A 7,309-nucleotide genomic window follows, 5' to 3' on the forward strand; every position below is an offset into this window, starting at 1 on the left:
TAGATCAACCATCAAGCCTATTCGCCAAAAAAGACGCAAGCTTGGCCCTGAACGAAGCAAGGCCGTCAACGAGGAAGTCGAGCGACTGCTCGCAGCCGGTTCAATAACCGAGGTGCGCTACCCAGAGTGGTTGGCTAACCCGGTCGTCGTCAAGAAGAAAAACGGAAAAAGGCGTGTCTACGTCGACATTACCGATCTAAACAAGGCTTGCCCCAAAGACAGTTACCTGCTTCCGCATATCGATAGATTAGTCGAATCAACTGCTGGAAACGAGCTCCTGACCTTCGTGGATGCTTTCTCGGGCTACAATCAGATCATGATGCACCCGGATGATCGAGAGAAGACAGCGTTTATCACTGACAGAGGGACGTACTGCTACAAAGTGATGCCATTCGGTTTTAAGAACGCCGGTGCGACTTACCAACAACTCGTCAATCGAATGTTCGCCGACAAACTGGGGAACACAATGGAGGTTTACATCGACGACATGCTGGTTAAGTCACTCCGCGGGGTGGACCATCTAAATCATCTAAAAGAGTGCTTCAAAACATTGAACGAGTACGGAATGAAACTCAACCCGGAAAAATGCACCTTCGGCGTCACCTCATGTGAGTTCTTGGGATACATTGTTACGCAGCGAGGAATCGAGGCGAATTCTAAGCAGATCACCGCCATACTTGACCTGCCCAGCCCAAAGAACAGCAGAGAAGTTCAGCGACTAACGGGGAGGATTGCAGCATTGGACCGCTTCATCTCCAGGTCCACAGATAAATGCCTCCCTTTTTACGAGCGGCTGCGCGGAAACAAGCGTTTCGTCTGGGCCGAAAAGTGCGAAGAAGCGTTCGGACAGCTAAAACAGTATCTTACGACTCCTCCCGTGCTATCTAAACCCGAAGCCAGCGATACACTCTCTCTCTATATCGCAGTATCCTCTACCGCGGTCAGCAGTGTCCTCATCCGAGAGGATCGAGGAGAACACAAACCTATCTTCTACACGAGCAAGCGAATGACCGACCCAGAAACTCGATACCCCACCCTCGAGAAGATGGCTCTCACCGTCATCACGTCAGCAAGGAAGATGCGTCCTTACTTCCAATCGCACACGATCGAAATACTGATGAATCAACCGCTCCGCACAGTAATGCAGAACACCAATCCGTTCGGACGATTATCGAAGTGGGCTATCGAGCTCAGCGAGCACGACATTGTGTTCAAAAATCGAATGGCAGCAAAATCGCAAGTCCTCACCGACTTCCTAATCGAGCTCGCACCAGAGCTAGAGCAGGACTTGATCCTTCCAAGTCACAATTGGATACTCCATGTCGACGGATCGTCAAGAAACAAAAGATCGGGAGCAGGAGTCCAACTGCAGTCACCAACAGGCGAGTTAATCAGACAGTCGTTCAGTTCCGGCTTCACTGCTTTGAACAACGAAGCGGAATACGAGTCTTTGATAGCAGGTCTGCGACTCGCTAAGGCGGTCAAAGCAAAATGGCTCAGTGCGTATTGTGAGTCGCAACTCGTCACCAGTCAATTTAGCGGCGACTACGATGCCCGCAACAAACGAATGGACACGTACCTTAAAGTCGTTCAAGCACTCGCTAAAGACTTTGAATTCATCGAACTCACCAAAGTCCCCAGAGGAGAAAACGTGTGTGCCGATGCTCTCGCTGCCTTGGGCAGCGGGCTGCGCGCGATCAAGTGAAATGGACCATTCCTATCCACAAGATCGACAAACCAAGCATCGCACTCCCGCCTAGCGAAACGACCATCGTAGCACCCATAACCGAAGCTGTCCCCATGGATGAAGACACCGCAGATGAACAAATCGAATTCACTGACTGGAGGACAAAATTCATCGACTATCTTGTCGATGGAAAGCTACCTTCCGAGAAGTGGGTTGCGCGACGACTCAAAACACGAAGTGCCCACGTCCTAGACAGAGAGCTCCATCGATGGACCGCGACCAAAGTGCTCTTGAAGTGCATCCACGGCGAGGAAACGCACCTTGTCATGGCCGAAACGCATGAAGGCGCTGCAGGAAATCACTCTGGAGGACGACCACACGCCCTAAAAGTAAAAAGCCTTGGCTTTTACTGGCCAACGATGAACGCAGATTGCGAAGCATACGCTCAATGATGCGACCAGTGCCAACGACACGCCTCAACAATCCACAGCCCAACGGAGCTACTACGAACGATGACAGCTCCATACCCTTTCATGCGGTGGGGAATGGACATAATCGGCCCTATACCGAGCTCTCGACAGAAGCGCTTCGTCCTTGTCTTAACCGACTACTTCACGAAATGGATCGAGGCGGAAGCCTTCGCCAACAAAATAAAAAAAGAAGTCCAACGGTTCGTAGGGAAAAACATCATCTTTCGCCATGGCCTGCCTTACGAAATATTGACCGACAACGGTTCCCAGTTCATATCAAAAAAGTTTCGGGAATTCTGCGATAGGTGGAGGATTCGACTCAACACGTCGAATCCGCGGTACCCACAGAGAAACGGTCAAGCCGAGGCATCCAACAAGATCATAATCAACGGATTGAAGAAACGCGTCGACTTGAAAAAAGATGCTGGGCCGATGAACTTGACGGTGTTCTTTGGTCGCATAGAACGACTCCTCGAGGAGCGACGAAATCGACTCCTTTATCAATGGCCCACGGAGTCGAAGCTATGGCTCCCGCTGAAGTGAACGTAACATGCTGTTCGACGCTTTGGACGCTATCGAAGAAAGACGCGACCAAGCTCTGCTCCGCATCCAGAATTATCTGCATTAGATCGAGAACTGCTACAACAAGAAGGTCAAGTCTCGACCTCTCGAGTTGGGCGATATCATACTCCGCAAAGTGTTCGAAAACACTGAGGAGCTGAACGCAGGCAAGCTCGGGACTAACTGGGAAGGACCATACAAAATCGCCCAAGTCATCAAACCGGGAGTCTACCGACTCGAGACGTCGACTGGCGAACCCGTTCCCAGAGCATGGAACTCCATGCATCTCCGAAGATATTACTCTTGAGAACATATCTAACAAGTAACTGCCAGTTTTACTCGATCAAACCTCGAAACCGACGAGTGAATGACATTCAGTCACTTTCACCCGTCCAAAAAAAAACGAGTGAATGCGCATCCATTGCCACTTTCACTCACCAAAAAGGAACTACGAATGACTTGATCCTCCCCCCGAGGTACGTAGGCATCCTTAACCGGTCCAGCTATAACCAATAAACAAAACAAATCTTCTCAACGAGAGGAATTACGAAAGTGTTCTTGCGATGCTTACGCATGAGCATGACTCCGTCTCTCGAACTAACGTACTAGCACTCGAACCCACTAGCGAGCATGTCCTGATCAGACACATGCCCGGGGGACTTTCGGTCGTGTCACGGTTTCAGCCGATACGATCGAGACGATAGCTTTCAACCGTCATAAAATTCTTTAAAAGTCAGGTTTGGCCAACCGAGTACCGTAGGATTACTTTAAGATAAACTGAGAACCGCTGTCGCTCGAAAAATGGACGATTTTCTTCGAAGTCGAAAGTTTAAACGTTTCGATGATTCGAACTGTCAGCACAACGCGTCTAAATTCGATAAACCATCTGATCAATCTTCAGGTTTACTTCAAAATACGGACCACATTGCCAGATCAAAATCGTTAAAATTTAAAGTCCAAAACAAAAATCGACGACTCGTCAAAAAGCCTTTCGGCAGTTCCGAGTCCAAGAAACCTCGTTTTGCAGATAAGGCAAACTTCATTTGAAAAACTTCTAAGTCCAAAAAAAAAACAATCACAAGGCTTACTAAAGTTCAGATGAAAGACAAAGCCGCAAAATAAAACCAAAGGGGTTTACAGTTACAACAACGAAAGCCTCGCAGGGCTGAAAGCAAAAGTCTAAAGAAAACAACAACAACAGATATAATCATTCTCCCGTAGCACCATCGGGAATACTGGTTCCTTCGGGAACCTCCGACGAAGCTATAGCCGTCTCATCACCGTCCTTTTCGGTAGGAAGCATCTCCTCGATCGAGGTTGGCTCCGCTTCCAAGGATCTCCTAGTTTTTGGCTCGATCTGCTTCTCGGTAGAAACCGCCTCCTCGTTCACAGCTATTCCCAACTCTGTCGGTTCCACGCCCGCATCATCACCAGCTGGCTCTATGTCTCGCCTTTCGTCAGCAGAGCCACTTTGGTCTTCTTGAGAATAGTCGGAGATTTCAAGAACTAGACTGACGAGAAACCCCGAGGCCTCTTTGGAAGTCACCGGGCCACCGGAAGTTCGCGGGGGCTCGGACTCAGCGTCCTTTGAACGACTCTCCGATTGATCACCAAGAGAACTGCTTGGAGTCCGAAGGACGACCGCGGTTCCGGAATCAATGATGGCGGCATTCGATCTTTAAGGATCTATTCCCGCTAAGACATGTTTGTTGAGGAACGGCGACTCGAGCTGAAGCGGGGATAAAGATAGATCAGTCTCCGGGATCTCGCCAATCTTAAGCTTCTCAGCCTCCAACTCGAAATGCTTCTCCTGTTCGAGGAACAGGTCGATAGCTTCCGGAGGAATATCGCGCCCATTCGCCTTTAGCGACTCGAGACATTTCCTGGTCCCAAATGCTTGACTATGAAGAAGGCGAGCATTGTCGAAGTCTTCACGACGAGCTTCCCGATCGCGGATTTTATTGAATCGACGATTACATTTCGCGATCATGGCAGTTTTGACACGGACCCGCTCGTGGGTGACCTCGAAACTCCGAGAATCTTTCAACCGCTTAATCTCGCGGACATGCCCCAGAGATGCATTTCTCTTCTCTTCCTCCAACGTGGCTTTCTCTTCCTCCAAAGTAGCCTTCTCTCGCTCAAGCTCCTCAACCCGTTCGCGAGAAGAATGGAATTTACACTTCAATTCCTCTAACTTCTCAGTAAACTTTACCTTTTGGGCTGTTCTCTCTTCGAGCAAACGATTATGCTCCTTCGCGGTCTTGTCAATGACCGCTTTGAATTCACCCGTCTTACGGTTGAGGGGCCAATTCCTTCACTCGGGCGAGTTTCTTGGCTTTCTTCAGTTTAGCGATGGTCTCTTTCAGAGCCGAGTCATACTTCTCGATAACATAGTTCATACTGCCATCGCTCTGTACAAACACAATTTAAAGTCACTAAATCGACAAAGGAAAAATGACCAGAAAAGAGCCTGATCCTTACCATGACTTTGGTCCTCGCCGCGCCTATATAGGCATCTTTGAAGATTAGATCCTTCACCTTTGGCAAGTTCTTCGCGCCTCCTCGAATCTGACGGATTAATTCGGCGCATTCATCGGGTGCATAGGAAAGTGGTGTATCACCGTCATATTTAAACTCGACTTGATTGGGAAAATTGATTCTCCCCTTTTTTCGAGTCGAACCACTACCACTCGACGGAGGCGCGGTTTGAGAGCATTACCGACGGGCGGAGGCGGGATTTCCTCCTCGCTCTTCTCCCCTTGCTCTGTAACGACTAAGGCATTGGAAGCAGCCCAATTGTCCGCACGCTTCTCTTTCTTCTTCCTCGTTAGAGGAGTGATCGGCGAGCCGTCTTGGTCCCCGCCAGTACGAGCACCGTCGCTAGAGTCCTCTTGGACAGCAACCTCCCGATCCTGCACACCCCCAACAGGATCAATCTGTTCCCCGTCGGGACCTGTCTGATTCCTCGGTGACATTCTCTTGGACGATCTTCTTCTTCTTCTTCGGCTTCTTAGTCTTTTTCTTGGGAGGCTCATCAGACTGAGTCTCAGCAACAACAGCTTCTGATGACCCTTCTTGGCCCGTCGCAGCGGAAGAATCGGAAGCAGGCCTCTTCTTCCCCTTTCCCGTCTTTGTTGAAGGACCAGCAGGCTTCTTCGTGACGACTTTTCCCGAAGGGACAATGCTCGTAGACTCGGGGATTGACACCGAAGGCTCAACTGCGGTCCGAGGCTCCTCTCGCATTACTGGAGCAGTTGGCGGTCTATTACTATTACTCGACGATCCGCCCAATCGAGATCCCAGCAACGCACTCAGATCTGGCAAGTTCTTCGCTTCGCAAATCTGCCTCTGCTCCGCTCGGAAAAATAGAGAGAATCGTCGCTTCTTGCCAGTAATGACAGGCAGTAGATCGGATCTCCAGTCTCTTATAAAAGGACGAGTGCTCGAGTTTGAATACGTTAAAACAAAAACAAATATACGAAAGAACACTTACTTCTGGAAATTCTGTCAGATAGTCGCCGAATCTTCTCGACGGTGATGTTCTCCCACCGATCTTGAGGGAGCAAAGCGACTGCTCGAGCACCCGCTATGAACTCTTCAGGATAAGCGGCTGTGTCGGGATGATCAACTGTACAAATAGAGAAAAGGAAAGAAGATAAGGAATGGAAGTTCAGAAACGTCACTTGCTAACAATCGCGATCAAGACGGGTCCTCGAAGGCAAATTCATCCGATTTGACGAAGAAATAAAAACGCTGCCAGTCGTTGGTCTTGTTAGGATGGCCAGCCATCACGTTGTAATTCGGCCTCATCTGAATCGAGAAAAGCCCTTTCCCCATCGACTTAATGTATGTCAGCTCCTCGAAAACTCGAACACTCATCAACACGTTGATATCCACCGCAAACCATCATCGCGACTGCGAGGCGAAGGGAACCATTAAGAAATTGAGAGATCGCCGCGTCATGACGTCTCGCATAAGAAGTCACAAGTCGAGGAATCGGGAACCAGAGTCTTGTCTCATCTTGGAAGTACGACTCGTACACGCACTGGAACCCAACCGGTGGAGACCACGGCCTTTGAGCTTTCGCCGGGATGAGAAAGGTCACCCCGTGCCCACTACATCTCCTGAGCAGAATCTTCACACTACTCGGGGTTGAACGAGTGATATAACATGGATTTGACCCATTTTTACCCATGGTATATAAGTATTTTACTATCTATATACTATATATTATATCCTATTAGGTATGTTTTCAGGTTCAGAAGTATCTTGGAGTAAAGTGTTGATTATGGAGCATTTAGGAGCTTAAAAGAGATTTCATCCGAGCTGACCAAAAGAGATCGATACGAAGAAGAAACAATCGATCGATGCACATCCAGTGACGTCGATCGATACAGAAGAGAAGCCTCGACGATTGAAGATTATTATCGATCGATGTACATCATGTACCATCGATCGATGTCGAGACGCGGAAGCACGACTAGATTTCAGCCGACTTTAAACCCAAGACTTCACCAAATTACAAGATTACCCCTGACGAGTTTTTAACCTAATAGTTATATACTTGCCTAAGTGTTAGGAGGCAAGAGAG

Source organism: Brassica oleracea, chromosome C3 (genome assembly GCF_000695525.1).
Source record: "Brassica oleracea var. oleracea cultivar TO1000 chromosome C3, BOL, whole genome shotgun sequence".
Lineage (NCBI taxonomy): Eukaryota > Viridiplantae > Streptophyta > Magnoliopsida > Brassicales > Brassicaceae > Brassica > Brassica oleracea.